The 15003-nt window shown below is 45.0% G+C and overlaps 1 protein-coding gene across 7 annotated transcripts in view; it reads right to left on the reverse strand.

Moving 5' to 3' along the window:
* The window catches only part of DAB1 (DAB adaptor protein 1), a 415295-nt gene that overhangs the window by 208350 nt on the left and 191942 nt on the right, over nucleotides 1-15003 (reverse strand). For 4 of the 7 annotated variants that reach the window (XM_048312674.1, XM_048312671.1, XM_048312669.1 and 1 more), the window contains exon 1: nucleotides 1350-1805. The gene's annotated coding sequence lies outside the window, so the exon portion shown is untranslated. Of the gene's footprint in view, nucleotides 1-1349; nucleotides 1806-3558; nucleotides 3631-15003 lie in introns of those variants that run through there. The other 3 variants (XM_048312664.1, XM_048312665.1, XM_048312662.1) reach the window with 1 other exon arrangement.

Consider the following 15003-nt stretch of genomic DNA (forward strand, 5'->3'; position numbering starts at 1 on the left):
GAGGAGCAGCTGTGGGTTAACCTAAAGAGCTGGAGAAGAATAAGGCAAGGACCTCATGCCACAGCAACACCCAGACACAGAGAAATAAATCTATATCCTAACAGTGAGCACTGCTGGAGCTCCTGTTGTATCCACTGTGTAGTGGGATATTCTCTGAATGCTTTCAGGTTGCGCTTTCCCTTCATGGATGACCAAACACGTTGCAGAGGTCTGACATGACTTTATCTTCATTTACAGTGAGGGGACTGAGAGGTGGTGATGGGAAGTCCTTTTCTGAAAATAAGACAGTGGGTCATTAGCTAATTTAGAGCCCTGGTCCTCCACCCTCCAGCACTGCTGCCACCCTCCACAGCCCCCACAGGGAACACGAGGTTTCCAAGTGCCAGTCCCATTGCAGGTGCTGTGCCTCGGAGCACGCCAGGACTTCCCAGTGGTGACAGCTGGTGACAGTGTCAAGCAAAGCTCAGCACCGAGGGCCTCCCAGCTGGGCTGGACACCAAAAAGCCATGCTGGCACAGAGACTGTCCTGTTACAGAGCAGGTGCTGCTCAGGCAGGGATGCTCCAGCCCTTGGGGGACTTTCACAGATCTCTGGGACCAGCAGGGGAGCAGGAGCCCCCTTTGCTAAGGAGACCCTATGAAAACATGAAGAGGGAATCCTCAATCATCTTCCTGCACATTCCCATCAAACCATTCTCTGTTAGGCAGCCATGACTTTGCTAACCTGACTGATCCATAATTCATAACTAATATCCATGCTCAATAATTACAGTGTTAATATTTTGGTAATTTAGAAGTACCTTTCTCCAGCAGAGTTCAGCCTGTGCCACTGAATAATGCACAATTTAAGTGTTTATGAACAAAACCATTCTCTCTCCTCTTTCTTTTCCTTCCCTGTTCATACTTCCAAAATGTTTTCAAAACGTTAGGGAAAAGAGGAATTTGAAGAGGGGATCTCATTACTTCAAGGCAGAATTAAAAAATTATGACATGCATAATGCCCCATTTATCACTCAAAGCCAACTCTGCAGTACAGACACACTGAAAGCCCTTTACTCTCTAATCACTAATAGGTAACACTATCAAATTCAGCCCTACACTCCATTAGAATTGCAGTAGAAAAGCACTTAGTGTAATGCCCAAAGACAGCTCACCAAATACTGCTCACTTGGCTCAAAGACAAGGCTGAAGATGTTAATAATGTGAAAGCTACCTTAACCAGTGTGCTTTATCAATATGCTCAGAAAATGAAATAAAACACCTACAGAGAATTTCTGTAGATTAAAAAAAAAAAAATCTAACTTGTATTCAGCCCAAGAACTGTAACTTTTTCCCAGATTTGTGCATTACCCATGGATGTCTTGCTGTCCCAGCTGCAGAGCCCATCATCTCGCAGTTGCAAACCGCAGGAATCATTTCCATTCCTTCCTTCCAACCACATTAATTTCAGGCTTGCTTGTAGCAGGATTTTTTTTATGTCCTCATTTCCTAATTCCTCATTTTCCCATCAGTCTCCCAAGCACCACAAACGTACAGTGTTGGCAGGGCAGCGGTGAACTTCATCCAATCTCCTCTCTCAGTTGTGCCTTCTTTCCTTGACCTCCACCAAGGGAAGGACATGCAGAGACACCAAGCCTCTGTGACCAGGTCCAGTGCTCTTGTCCTCTCTTTCCATGTTATTTTCAACCTCAAAATTCAAATTTTCTGGGGTTTTCTTATTCTCCAGAGTAAGTATCACTGACAGAGCATCACACTAAAGCACCCAGAGCTGGAGCAGAACCACCCAGCTGCAAGCAGCAGCACACTTGTGATGGGGGGGATATAGCAAACACCGAGTTTACACACAGAGACACTGTGAGCTGGTGACAAGTAGTACAAAGACTTATTTGATGCAAAGACAGAATGACTGCATTGCTTATGTCAAAAAAAGATCAGTGGAAGCATAACAACAGAGCATTCTGCATGCTACACACACCACGTAAAGCACAAAAAATATTCTTTATGTTTCCTGCGCTTTTCTAGCCTGGTTTCCCAGGGAAAAAACCAAGAGCTGTGCAATTGTTCTGTCACTCATTGCTTCCCCAAATAACTTTTGAACCTGTTGGCTGATCTCAGGTTTGACAGATAGGCTGAGGTCTCAAAGGGATCACATTCCTATCAGATGCATGAAAATAATAGAGACTCCAACTGGTGCCTTTGCCGAGCTGCCCCCTGCGCCGTGCCTGCCTCTGCTCTGAACCTCAGGGGTACCAATTAGCCCACGAGCTGGAGCAGCTCTGTGGAGCAGGGAACAGCTGGGGGAATGCCTGCTTACATCTTCAGACAACGCTCCCAGCAAAAGCAACGGTGTGCGCGCTGCGGCCGCAGGACGCGCTGGGAGGAGGGCTCCCTGCTCCCACCACAGGACACAGCGAGGTGAGAGCTCAGATCCATCCTCCTCCAAGCACAGAAATGCAGAGCAGAATCCCAAAATGCCCGTGCTGGCAGCCTGAGCTGACCTTGGTGTATTTGGTCCTTACTTTGTCCTCAAACCCCAAGTCACTGGTGGTGTCTGTGAGCTCCCACGTCCTGTTGGTGACAGAGCCCCAAGGATTGTCCTGTCCTCCCAAAGCTCAGCAATAAATGGCATTTCCTTCCTTGCCCTCCTCTGCCTGCCCCTCAGAGCTGCAAACAGCAATCCAACCTCTGAGCTCCTAAAGAACACGTGCATTTTCTTGCTAGCATCACCAAAAAAATAGAGAGGCGCTGCCTGGCAAAGTGTAGGATTTCTGTTCAGTTTTAAGGGGATGTGTATGACAGGGAAGCTACAGAACTCTCATTCTAATAGCCAATGCTGCTAATTAAAACTGTTTTGGAAGATCTGCAGCCAGCATATAAATCATCCCTCTATATGCTATAAATAAGAGGCAGATACAGAATTGAATAGCTCCCATTTGTCAACGGAATGAAGAGATTTGATTGTGTCTTTTTGAATAATAAATCCAGACATACCTAGCAGGGCACAGAGAGTTGCTCCAAGTGTCTCTTTTATCAAACAACAATGATTATATTATAGGGTTTGCATTATGGGCCATCATCCATTTCTCTTGTTTTCTCATTTATTGCTGACATCCTCCCTCTCAGATGAAACATTTTGCTCTGTACAGAATGTGTTCATGCAAAGATCTCAGGAGCCAGGCAGGAGCAAACACTACTGAGTCTCCTGATGCAGTGTGCACCTACCAGGATGTATCACAGAGCAGAAGGGAGTTTTGCAGGGAAACTGAGCTGTGCAAGCCTAAATACACAGATTTTTCACCCTAAATACACAGGTTTTTCATCCTATCCTTTTTTCCATAGCACTTCTAAAGGACACTCAAAACGCACTGGGTATCAGACAGAGGAGAGTCACATCATTCTTATTGGCAATAAACGTCCATTTATGCAAAACAACGCAGAAAACCAAAGTTAAATTCCTGAAGATCATCTTATAACATCACTGAACAATGGAAACTCCAAAGGCATCCACACACCAGAAGCAGATTCATAATAATAATAACAACAAGAATAATAATAATACCTCGCTCCTGTGCGGAAATCTCTTTTCAACCATGAACACTACATTCCACTCACAGCCACCATGTCTTTCTCACTGCAAAAGAAACAAACAAATGGGCACCAATTAGAAAAGGGCATTTATTAATGCTAAGTTCAGACTAGCTTCAAATCTTGCACATGCACTCATAAAACAGAAGATTTAGGATTCCCTGTCATATGGAAGGCTGCAGAAGGTTAATTGAGTTCACTGTAGAAGTATCATTACCTCTATAACACACCTAAGGAAAAAAGCACAGCAGTCGGGTTATGAAGATAGATTTATTTTAAGCCTTTAAAACTCTTTGTCAAATTTTTGCCCTCTAACAGGGTGAGGATTCCTCTTGCTTTGTCCATTCCAGTACAACTGAACAGCAACTTCCATAGCAATTCCCTCCACTGTGGCTTTCACACCTTCCCACAAAGAGATGCCCTTGTCCCACACACTGATAGACTGAGACACAGGGAAGTCGTGACCTCTGGCATCTATTCCCATTTTCCCAAAGGAAAAGCGTTCTCTGGGATGGACCACGAGATTCCCTCTCCCCTCCTGAAAGAGCAGCTGCTGGCTGGGTAAAAGTGAAAGGAGCTCAAGGGGCTGCAGAGAATTCCCATGGGCTGTGCCTTTCTCTTTGCTTTTGCTGGGGCTTAAAGTGAGGAAAAACACGGGAGAAATCTTCCCATCTGGGATCCTTCATCCCCCCCCTTCCAAAATGGCAGCAACTGCCTATGGTCCCCTCAATATCACTGGGATAAGCAGCATCCTTGTGGCCTGCTCCTCATCTGCTCAGGCTGGTAAAGCTCTTGATGTGTGTTTATTTTACCAACAATAACTGTAAATTGGGATGATTTTATTATTTTGGGGTTATGTTTGCCAATAAAAAGGAAAAGACAGCACGGGCTGAAAGAATTTTATGGCTGGGCATTGATTTTGAAATCCCAGCCTGCCTCCCGAGGTGCTCACCTGGCTGTCTGCCCTCCCCTTGCTCCCTGGAGTTTCTGAGTCTAAATAATGTTCTAGGCACCACAAGCCAGGCCATGGCTCCCATGCCACCAGCTCTGCAAGGACTTTGCAGTCACTGTTTAGTGCCTGATGATGACACAAAAGCTGCTGCAGAGCAATTCACAACGGAGGCACACACACACACACATAGCACAAAGCAGGCGGATGGGACTCAGAGCACAAAGAGGATAAAACATCATTTTAACAAAATCCATTTGTTCAGATGACCCGAACTCGAAATTAAGGTGTTAAAAGCCAAGACAAAGAGGATTTCTGATTGGCAGCCAGTGATGTCAGCCCTGTGCCAATTACAGAGGGAATTCATGTGGCTGCCTTTAAAAAGAAATAATTCCCTCTCTGATACAGCAATAAGACATTGTAGACAGCCCATTTGCAGAGGATTACACGGCACTTCTCAGGTAGTTAAAGTCACTGAGCCTTCTGACCTTGTGCCTCCTAACACTACTGGAGGCACAATCACCCGGGGACGAGCTGCTTATCATGTGTGTCTTACTGCTTAAACAAAACCCAGCCACCCAGCAACCTGAGCCCACCACCTCGGGCTCTTGGGCCGTGAATTATTGCACCGAAACAACACAAACATAATAAACAGCGCTATTTATTAGCTTATTCTATGATTTCAGAGATGACTACACAGACTGAGAAACTAGAGGAAGCCTGTGCCAGGCCAGAATGAAAGCATTTCTCAGGTCACTGCCTTAAACACAGATATTTCGTGCTACCCCGATGCTTGCGCAAGTAAATCTTTGCACGTTGCAATCTTGAAGTGGCTGGAATTAATCGTCCTTCCAGACGGGATCCGAGCTCACTCACTGCCATAACGTTCAGCATGTAATGAACACCAGGCAAGGTGAAAATTGATATCAAGAGCACTTCTAAGAGCTAAAAAGTTAACACCTAAATTGGAAATCAATACATGCTGTAAGTATTGATCAGCAGAACAGAAATCCTCGGGTTTTTGCCTCTGCTGAGTGGATGCTGTTGAGGTTGAACTGAAGCTCCACTGAAACACCCTACTTCAACAGCTATTTTTAAAAAAGCACAAAGCAACCCAACCTTATGCTTTATGGAGTGATCATCTAACCCTTCCACAAGTGCACCTGTGCAGAACAACCAGGAATGTGCCAAGTCAGATGTCAGCAGTGACTTTTTTACTGTCCCTTAGTTTCTGAAGTCATGCTGTTGTCCTCAAGACAAACAGAAGAAACCAGAGCTGAGGAGCACCACCTTTGAGGAGGATGGATGGCCTTTGGTACAGGCACGGGAAGGACACATCTGTCCCTGGCGATGGAGCATGGGGCAAAGATTTTGAGCCTGCTGAGCACACGGAAGCCCAGGTCTCACCTCTGCAATGCAGTTCACAGCTCTTACTGTGCTTGTACAAAGGCAACTCTGCTGCTTTGGGAGGGGGGATCTCTGCACAGTGCCCTGCTCTGGTGGGGACTCAGCTCCTTGGGTCAGTAGTAGGTGAAGAGCAGCTGCAGAATGTGTCATCCCATGCTGTGTATCTGCTCAAAGCAAGCTTTTCAGACACGCGGATGAATTAAAGAGCTGTGAAAAACAAATGTCTCATTGTTTGAATCCTCCAGCCTGCAAGGAAGCAGGAATTTCTATGCACTACATCAAAGAAACACTTGACCCTATGTGATCAATTCCTCCGCCCAATTATTACACACTGAAAGACCTGAACTTCTGAGAAGTCTCCCAGGTGAAAAGCGGTAAGAATATCTAAGGAAAGGTTAGAAAATCCGTACATTTCTATAAATATTTGTTGGTCTGCATTCCTTTAACTTTGCATGATTAAATACAGCCTGCTTCTGTTCTTCCACTTTATCCTCCAGGGAAATTTATCATCAAAATTATTGTACAGCATTCATTACTCTATCCTCATTTAAAACCTTGCCCTACTTATTATTTAGGCTGCAAAAAAAAAAATGTTGCTTTGTATAGTATTTCCTATAATAGTCTCAATCATTACATTTAAAAGATTGCTCTAAGGCAGCTTAGCCTGCATTAGAGGAAAATAAAGTGGGATGCCATAGTTAAGTGTTACAGTTCTAATCCAGCTTTTGTTTCCCCAATCACAACAATGCAATGTTTCAGTTCCTTAAAAGGCTCTCGCTGCTCATTAGCAGCATCCAGGACTTCAGTCCCTGGATTTCAAAGGGACATCCAGCGGTTCTTCTCCAGCTTAAAAAGTGGCAGGGAAAGGCAGAAGGATGGGAAGGAATGGAAGGGAGACAGGAGGTTCCATCGATTCAGAGGTGGGGCAGTCTTTTAAATCAGTGGTGCGGGGAATGCACTCAGCTGTGACAGTCAGAGCAGCAGGGAATGCAAAAATTATGTTTGTTTAACCCTTCCTCAAAATTTCTGTTTAGGACAGAGAGACAGACATGGCTCTGGAAAAGAAACAAATGCAGCATTTAAATGGAAGGAAAAAAATTGAACTTAAATCCCAGTAGTGCTACATGAAGCCTCTTAATTTGGGCTCCTTCATTAATGAGACTGCTCTGATGCAGAGTACCATTGCTGGCCTTTTAGATAACACTATATATGTGTTTGTCTAGCCCTTCTGTGCTTCTGAAAAAGCACAGCTGGCCTTGCACTGCAGACCCTGCTGGGGAAGTGATCAGGGAGAAGGGATCTCCTCCCCATTAGCAGCTCCACCAAGATCTCCTCCTCCATGGACTGCAGAACCAAAGACTTTTGTTTCTGCTTTGACCACATCAAACTCAAACTGAAACATCAGGGTGGGCAAAAGCCACTCATTAGCACCGAACATTTTTTGGAGGTTATGTCATGTATTTATCGTTTAGGTTGTTCTGTCCTTCCTCACTGCCCTCCCTGGACCTGACCGACCCCAGTGGCTTTTTGCTACCCCAGACCTGGCTGCCCTTCCATCTCTTCTCCATCCCAAATCAAAGACCTGATACAGAACTTAGGAACACACAAGGAACCCCTGGTTCAACCCTCTGCGATGATGAAAATTCCCCAGTTATTCCTAATCTTCACTTCAGGTTTTGATTCCTGACTCTTCTTTTCCCTTTCACCCACCTACCTTGTCTTTCTGACTGTTTTCTACAAGGGACCTTACAAAGCCCTTTCAGTATCGTAAATAAACGAGATAAGCCAGCTCCTCTCTCTTCCTTTCTTATTGACAAGTTCAAAGACTTGTAAGAGATTAAGAGAGAAAGACTGTAAGTGACCTGCTGGGTCATCAAGCCTAGGCTTTCCCTATCACTTCCAGCCATATCCTATACTACCTTTCTACTGGATAAGCCTGATCTTATCAGCATCTCCCAAATGTTTTCTTTTTTTTTTTCTCCTTATCATTTGAACCAGTTTACGAGGTACAAATGAAAGGCTTAGTGGTCTGTAACTCCCTGGATCATTTTCTTCCTGGTGTCACCAGAAAGCATCTTTGTCCTTTCTATCCATGGAGCCCACACATTCCTCATCACCCACGGGAAGGGAAAAAGAGGTGAGTTTTGGTGGAAGGAAGGGAAGGGAACAGGATGGTGGAGTTGATGTTCATACAAGATGTTCTGCCAACGCTGGTACATGCAAACTGGTGGAAAAATGAAAATTCCTATTTTATCATAGAATCACAGAATCCCAGAATGGCTTGGGTTGGAAGTGACCTCAAAAAATCATTCAGTCCCAACCCCCTCTAGCATGGGCAGGGACACCTTCCACCAGAGAGAGTAGTCAAGGCAGGGATCAATACTTTTCTTGGCTACGATTTTATCACTAGACTTCACAGATAAATAAATATTGCTTTCTTTTTTACCACTAATTGTATGGATTCGGAGCTAATAGGGAAAAATATGCAGCATCCTGCTATTTGTCATGCACCAAACACAGCTTTCCCATAGTTCTGGTCGGCAGGGGCTGCTCCTGATCAGTTCCGATGAGTGTCCGTGCACTGCCAACGCTGGAGGGACTGTGCTCATTAGCTGTGCTGTGCTAATGGGGCAAATCACCCTCCACACCAAACCCACAGCCACCCCAACACCCAGCTCTGGGTGCCAGCAGCTGCTCAGCACACCCAGATGCACGTTGGCAATCCCCCTCTCAACAAAATCCATTTGGAGACTCCATAATGCTAAAACGCCCCTATTGCCGTAAAAGGGCCTTTCCCAGGAGGGAAGTATTTCGTGCAGCCTCTCCCCAGCAGTCATTTAAATGCATTAAAAGCTTTAGGTTTGTAGCTGGATGCAAAGAGCAGCAGACACCTCGCCCAAAGGGGACACCCTTTGGTTCAGGGCCAGGAGAGGTCAAACGTCGCCGCAGTTCTCCGGTCACGAGCGATTTCCAGGAAAGCAAAGCCGCAGTCCATTGACCCACGTGCTACACAAACACACCAGGTTACAGCACTCAGACATGAGGCAGCAGCTTGTCAGCCTCTCTGGGTCCCCAACAGACCAAACCTCCTCCTACACACAGCAAGCATTTCAAGAGAACACGATTTCACCTCCTGAGGCTGATGCGTGAAACACTTTGGTGCAACCAAAACGTCTCCCCAAACCAGGTCCCTGGAGCAACCTGAAGAGCACACAGGGTTGTGCAGGGCTTGAACTGGGGAGCACCCACTAATGCAGCAAAAATGAGGATTGGGGTGAAGCTGAACAGATCCTCAACACTTGGAGAGGAAGGGGAGGAAGAAATTAGGATTTTTCATTTCATTTTAGTGATGCATTGATTCTATAACTCGCCATAAAGCCTTATTTTCTTCAGAAAAAAATAAGCATACTGCCTGTTTTCTGCAATAAATTGGCACCACCCTCTCTTTTATCAACCAAATCTATCAATACTTGGATATTCTGAAATACAGAATGCTGACATAAGCATTTAGACAAAAGAATATTAACCAAAACACTTGCAACTTAACATGAGTCCCATGGAGAGCCTGTCTGTTATGGCCTGACCACAACCCCCCATTCCCAACCACCCTGCACTGCTGGGCAGGGAGGAGATAGAGGAGTTGGGCATGAAGGAGTGGACAGGGAAGAAGTGGAAGCAAATATATTACTTTTCGTCTTTGTTTCTCACCATCCTACTCTGTTTTAAAGTGCCAATAAATGAAAATAGTTTTCCCCAATTCCATTCTGTTTGTATAACACCATTTCCATGTGAGAGCCTTAACAACACCATCCACTTCCTGACCCCCAGATGACTTTCCACAGCAGAAAGGGAAACTACTAGCACTCAGGGGGTGGTTGGGGGATTATCAGCTGGTTGTCAGAAGATGACTCACAGAAATCACACACCTCCTCCTCCTCCGTCTCAAACCAGAAGCAATGAGCTGTCAGGTTGGCAAGAGTCCTTTCTGTCCCAGACCTTCCAAAAGAAATGATTTTACACTTTTTAAGCAGAAAGGTGCAGGTCTCTAAGTTGAAGGTACATGTCTTTTTCTTAGTCCATTTTGCAGATTTTACAAGAGGTCAATCAGTAAAACAAGGTGGTCAGACCATCAAATGCTTGCTGTGCTTGAGGTGGCTGATTTTGACTTCTGAGTAGCTGGATCTAATTCTCTGTCAGTTCACTGTCACTTTCCCCTCCCCAGCCTCCGAGCCTCTTGTCTGTTAAAAATGAAAGGTTTTGAACAGGAGCGAAGGTCATCTCTGCCTGTGCTTCTGTTCCACAGCCAGCGTTGTAGAACAAATACTGATGAGGATCATGATGATAATGAGGAAAATAATAATGAGCATTGATCTCGATGGAGATGCTCCTCCGTTCTACCCAGGCCACTGAGATGAGACTCAGGAATCCCCAGACGTAAAGGATGTGTCACACTAAACTTTAATTAACAGCAAATCACAACCCAAATGACATATTCCCCCCCTCACACTCTCAATTTTCATAACTGACTTCTCACAACAAAACTCCAGGGGACATTTGAAACTAGAGAAGAAAGCAAAAACTTCTGCCTCCACGTGCAGCTGGTTACGCCGAGGGAGTCAGGCAGCCATGATTCCTCTCTGATTTTCTACAGTGTAAAACACGAGCAACTTCAGCCTAGTCCATGGAGAGACATCAGCAGAGATGAGAGGAGAATTAGGTCTGGTGTGCTCCAGGAAGACACATTTGGCACTGTGGTATTTCCCAGCTTCCCCTGCTAATGGTGCCTCGGTGCCACCGAACACAGCCCATGCTCCCACAGCTCCATCGGGTGACACTTTTCTCCAGCACTGTCCTGCAGCACTTTCCCAACACAAACAAATTAACTTGGGTCACTCAGGAGAGCACTGTGAGGGACAGCCTTGCTGGCCAGGTCCCCTTGTTCTCAGCAAGGAGCACTGGGGTCAGCCGTGGCACCATGGCACAAGCAGCTCTACAGATTCCCAAGGTTGCTCCTAACTCCTATCAGGATCAGAAGAAATCAATGCTCAAGGGAAAGTCATGTAGCTGTAAATAATCAAAAAGCAGTGTTCAGGACTGAACTATTTACTTTTCAGATATGATTTTTGCTGGTAGTGTTTCTGTAATATAAATATTTTAATCTTGCTTTTAAGTGCCAGACTTTTCAGTTTTTTCCCAACAAATCTGAAGTATTTTTTGATTGACACACTCCTCTATAAGTGCTCGTACAAGGCACCAGGCAGTCAAACACGGGTTCCCTTTCTGTCAAAGCCTAAGGGAGATCTTGTTTATGAAAAAGCGCAACATGTAGAATCCTTTAAAAGGCTTTTTTTTTAGTAACTACCATAGGCCATTGACTCATTTTACAGACTAAGTAGGAGGAAGTAAGGAATATCTCAGGCAATTCCATGCATTTATATCCATTACATATTAACTCATTTCATATTGATCATGGAAAGAATAAATGGTTCAGGTTAAATCAATCTCCAGCGGGATAAGGTCACAGGCTTGTGCTATTAACTGCAATGGGCCACTTAAGAAGGAGATAACCAGCAGAATGGTTAAAAAACCCAGGTACATCTTCCAGTGATAAGATATCCCATAAATATTCCCCATGGAAAAGCTCACATAAAGCCACAGCTAAATTCAGAGTACAAGAGGAAATAGATAACAGGAGTTTCAGAGTTCCATGCTATTTTTCAGCCGTCTCTCCTCCCTGCAAGCAGCTTCTACCCAATAAAGAACAGCCTTTCCTGACACGAGGAGATTCAGCTGATGAAGCAAAGGTTCCAACCAGAAGGACACGAAGCTGCACAGCCCCATCCCTCCTGCCTGGCTTCTGCATGGGCAGAATCAACATTTGCAGCACCAGGCAGACCAGCAGCAAGGAATTCCTGATCCTACCTTTGGGAGAAATAAATAATTAGGCTTTTTCAAAAATAACTGAGAAATAAAAGGCCAAGTTTGGATAAAATTCAAGCAAAGCCAGTCTTGCAAATCGTAACTTAGGCAGCTCAGAGTGCTGTAAGAGAGGGATCTGCAACCTAATTGAAGTGAATAGCTTGAAGTGCTCTGCTATTAGGGAATCAAAGCTCTGGCATCTCTGCTGCAGTATCTGTGAAACAGCAATAACAGTGTTTGCCCACCTTACAGAGATAATAGAAGTGGTTACGTTTGTGCAGAAATGTGATCATGTAAAAAGCACTGCGGTATAAAAGTGCTAAATATTATTATTAGGTGTTTGTTTTGGTACTCCAGAAAATACAATTCATTCAAGCTCTTCTATTTCTTCGACGCTTGTAACAGGCTTCCAATGTGGCTTAAAACCCCTGCTCAAAAATAAACATCAGAATAATGAGCTTTCCTTATTTAATTCACCAAATAGGCACAATAAGCTCATGTTTAAACAAAAAATGAAAAGGAAACTTGCTGCTGTGCCAGAACAGCAGCACAATCAATTTTAATTAGCATTGCTCATTGTGGGAAATGATAAGGTATCAGTCATAGTAATTGGTGGTGTTGACAATTAGTCAAAGTTATTAACATCTCAAGACCCAGGACAAAAAAAGCTTGCTGAATTTTAAATATCTGGAGAAGGCTTGCCTCGAAATCCTTAATTTTCACACAGTGTGGAAACATTGCTCAGATTTATTATTTGTTAGATTTCCATAAGAGCACAAGCACTGGGATAATGCCACCAGCCCAACATTGCTGGTGCTTGATCAATCCAAGTTTTCCACTGCTGGGAGTGGGGCTGCCTTCTCTCTTCCAACAGCCCTGCTGCCTCCCTGCTTCCCATCTCTTTCCCTTTGTTTTCCTTTGCCTGCTCCCAGTGCTCATCCCAGATCCTCTCCCAGACTGAATGGATCAGGAAATGCTCCCAGGCAAGGGAAATGCCTTGGAGCTGGAGCATCTCCAACGAGGTCCCATCCAGGAAAACGAGCCTTTGGGAACCCAGAGCTAAGGTGAATGCTGCCACACAAGCAGCAGCAACTCCTGCTTGCAGGCATTGCCTGGAGCGCCTCATTTAATGACCAATATGAGCAAGGCCTCAGGCTTCTAAGAGGCTCAGGTGTAAGGCAAAGCTCAGGTGTAAGGCAAAGTCTTTCCCAAGACACAATACAGGGCACTCCAGGGTTTTGTCCTGGTCCCTCTTACCCCTGGGCAGCCCCATAAATGTCCTGCCTGTGTTTGCTTTCCGACTTCTGCTGACAGGGAATCTGGCAAAGGAGGTCAGTGATTATGTGAACCAGGTGGGTAAACCAGGGAGCCCACGTGTGTGGTTCACACGAGAACTGACACAAGGATTTCTGATCTTTCAGTAAAGTTTATGGGTTAATATCAGGTTATTTTTCTGGCCACCAAGACCATAAATTCTCCAAGGCCTAGCACTTGGCTACTTGTACCTTCATGTTTTAGTGGGGAATTCCTGAGAGACCCAGTAAGTAGGTGCTGAAAGCAGCAAATGACCCACCTCAATGAGCTGCATAGGGATCACTTATGGACACAGCTGATGTACATAAAGAAGGCAGAAAAACATTGTCCGAAAAGCATTTAGTTAATCTGACAGACCGCTGACCACCAACCGTAGAACACAAAGATCACGGAAATCTCTGCCAGTTGTTTTCTGCTAGAGGAGTTTCAGTGAAAACTCAATATATTCCACCTCCCACATCCTGCTGTCCCTTCATTGTAAATAAGATGCACATACTACTGCAATAGCCATCCTTCTGGTGTAAGTAGGTGTTACCGTTTAAAATAGCAGAGGTGACATGTATTACTCATTTGTCCTTTTGCTCGCTTTAATGAGTTTATTTGTATGGAAATTAAAAGCCAGGTAAAAATACCATCTCTGTCCCTAACATATGTATCCGTTACACAACTATGGTGATTCTTCTGACCCTTCTCCTACAATTTCTATTCCCAACCTGTGGTGGGAATAGCCTTAGTGCTGCAACCTTTCAAGCAACAGAGCAAAATACGAGACTGCTACAAAGGAACAAATGCTGCCGAGCTGTACCACTGGCACAACTGTCAGAGAGCACAGTCCTGAAAGAAACTCCTCCAAAACCCAACTAAGACTCAAAGCAAAGAAACTCTGATTTAAATTCCCTCTCAGGCGCCGGCCCACAGCAGCAGCAGGGCTCTGCCGCTGCAGCCGCCGGATAAACACCATTTTCAAGGTCAATTTCCTATGACCAGTTGCTTCATTTCTCATCATTTTCTGTCCAACTTCATAGATTACCACTTAAAATTGATTTATTCTTTCCCTTTCCAGCATTACTTTGCACTTCATTTAAAAGGGATGTGGGGGGGATCTTTCTCTCTGTTCCACACAACAACGCCGTCACAAGGCGATGGGCTCAGCTGGGTTTCAATTGACTGAAATGAGTGCTCAGTAAAGCAGTGTGCTATAAAAGCCAAACCAAACCAAGGGGCACCTTCCAACCATTTCTCCCTCTCTCCCCTACTGCTAGCAATATTGTTTTTTAGAGACAGTGACTTGGCTTGCTACGTACAGAGCTTTGTTGTAAAGGAACGTTTTCACAGCCCCTAACAGAAAACAAAAGTTATGTTGAGGTCTGGTTTGAGGTTCGTCCTGCAGGCCAGTTGCAGTGGCACTTGAGATGAGATTAAAGCTGACAGAGATGAAACTGCGCTGGCCCACATCCTTGGGCTTGCTCCAGGGCCTCTCATCTGCATTTCATCGTGATGTGAGCACATGTTCCCATCATTGGTACACTCATCTGCATCACTCTGAATGTTAATCACACGCTAACCCAATTTCTTCAGCAAATTTATTACTTACTGTTCATTAAAGTTCATAAAACCTAATGTGAGGCTGAGAGAAGCAGAACATCGTCACCAAGGAGTCCTCAGCAATTCCGAGGTGGCGATGTCAGCCCGAGGAGCTCCTCCTTCCAAGGTGGGTGCCACAACCTTTCATTCGTTCTCCAGGGGGTGTGAGGGGAGGGGAAGGAGGCCACGAGGGACAAAGAGCTGTGGCAGCCCTTCAGAAAGCTCTGAAACCGCTGTCCTTTTCGG

Source organism: Corvus hawaiiensis, chromosome 9 (assembly GCF_020740725.1).
Source record: "Corvus hawaiiensis isolate bCorHaw1 chromosome 9, bCorHaw1.pri.cur, whole genome shotgun sequence".
Classification (NCBI taxonomy): Eukaryota; Metazoa; Chordata; class Aves; order Passeriformes; family Corvidae; genus Corvus; species Corvus hawaiiensis.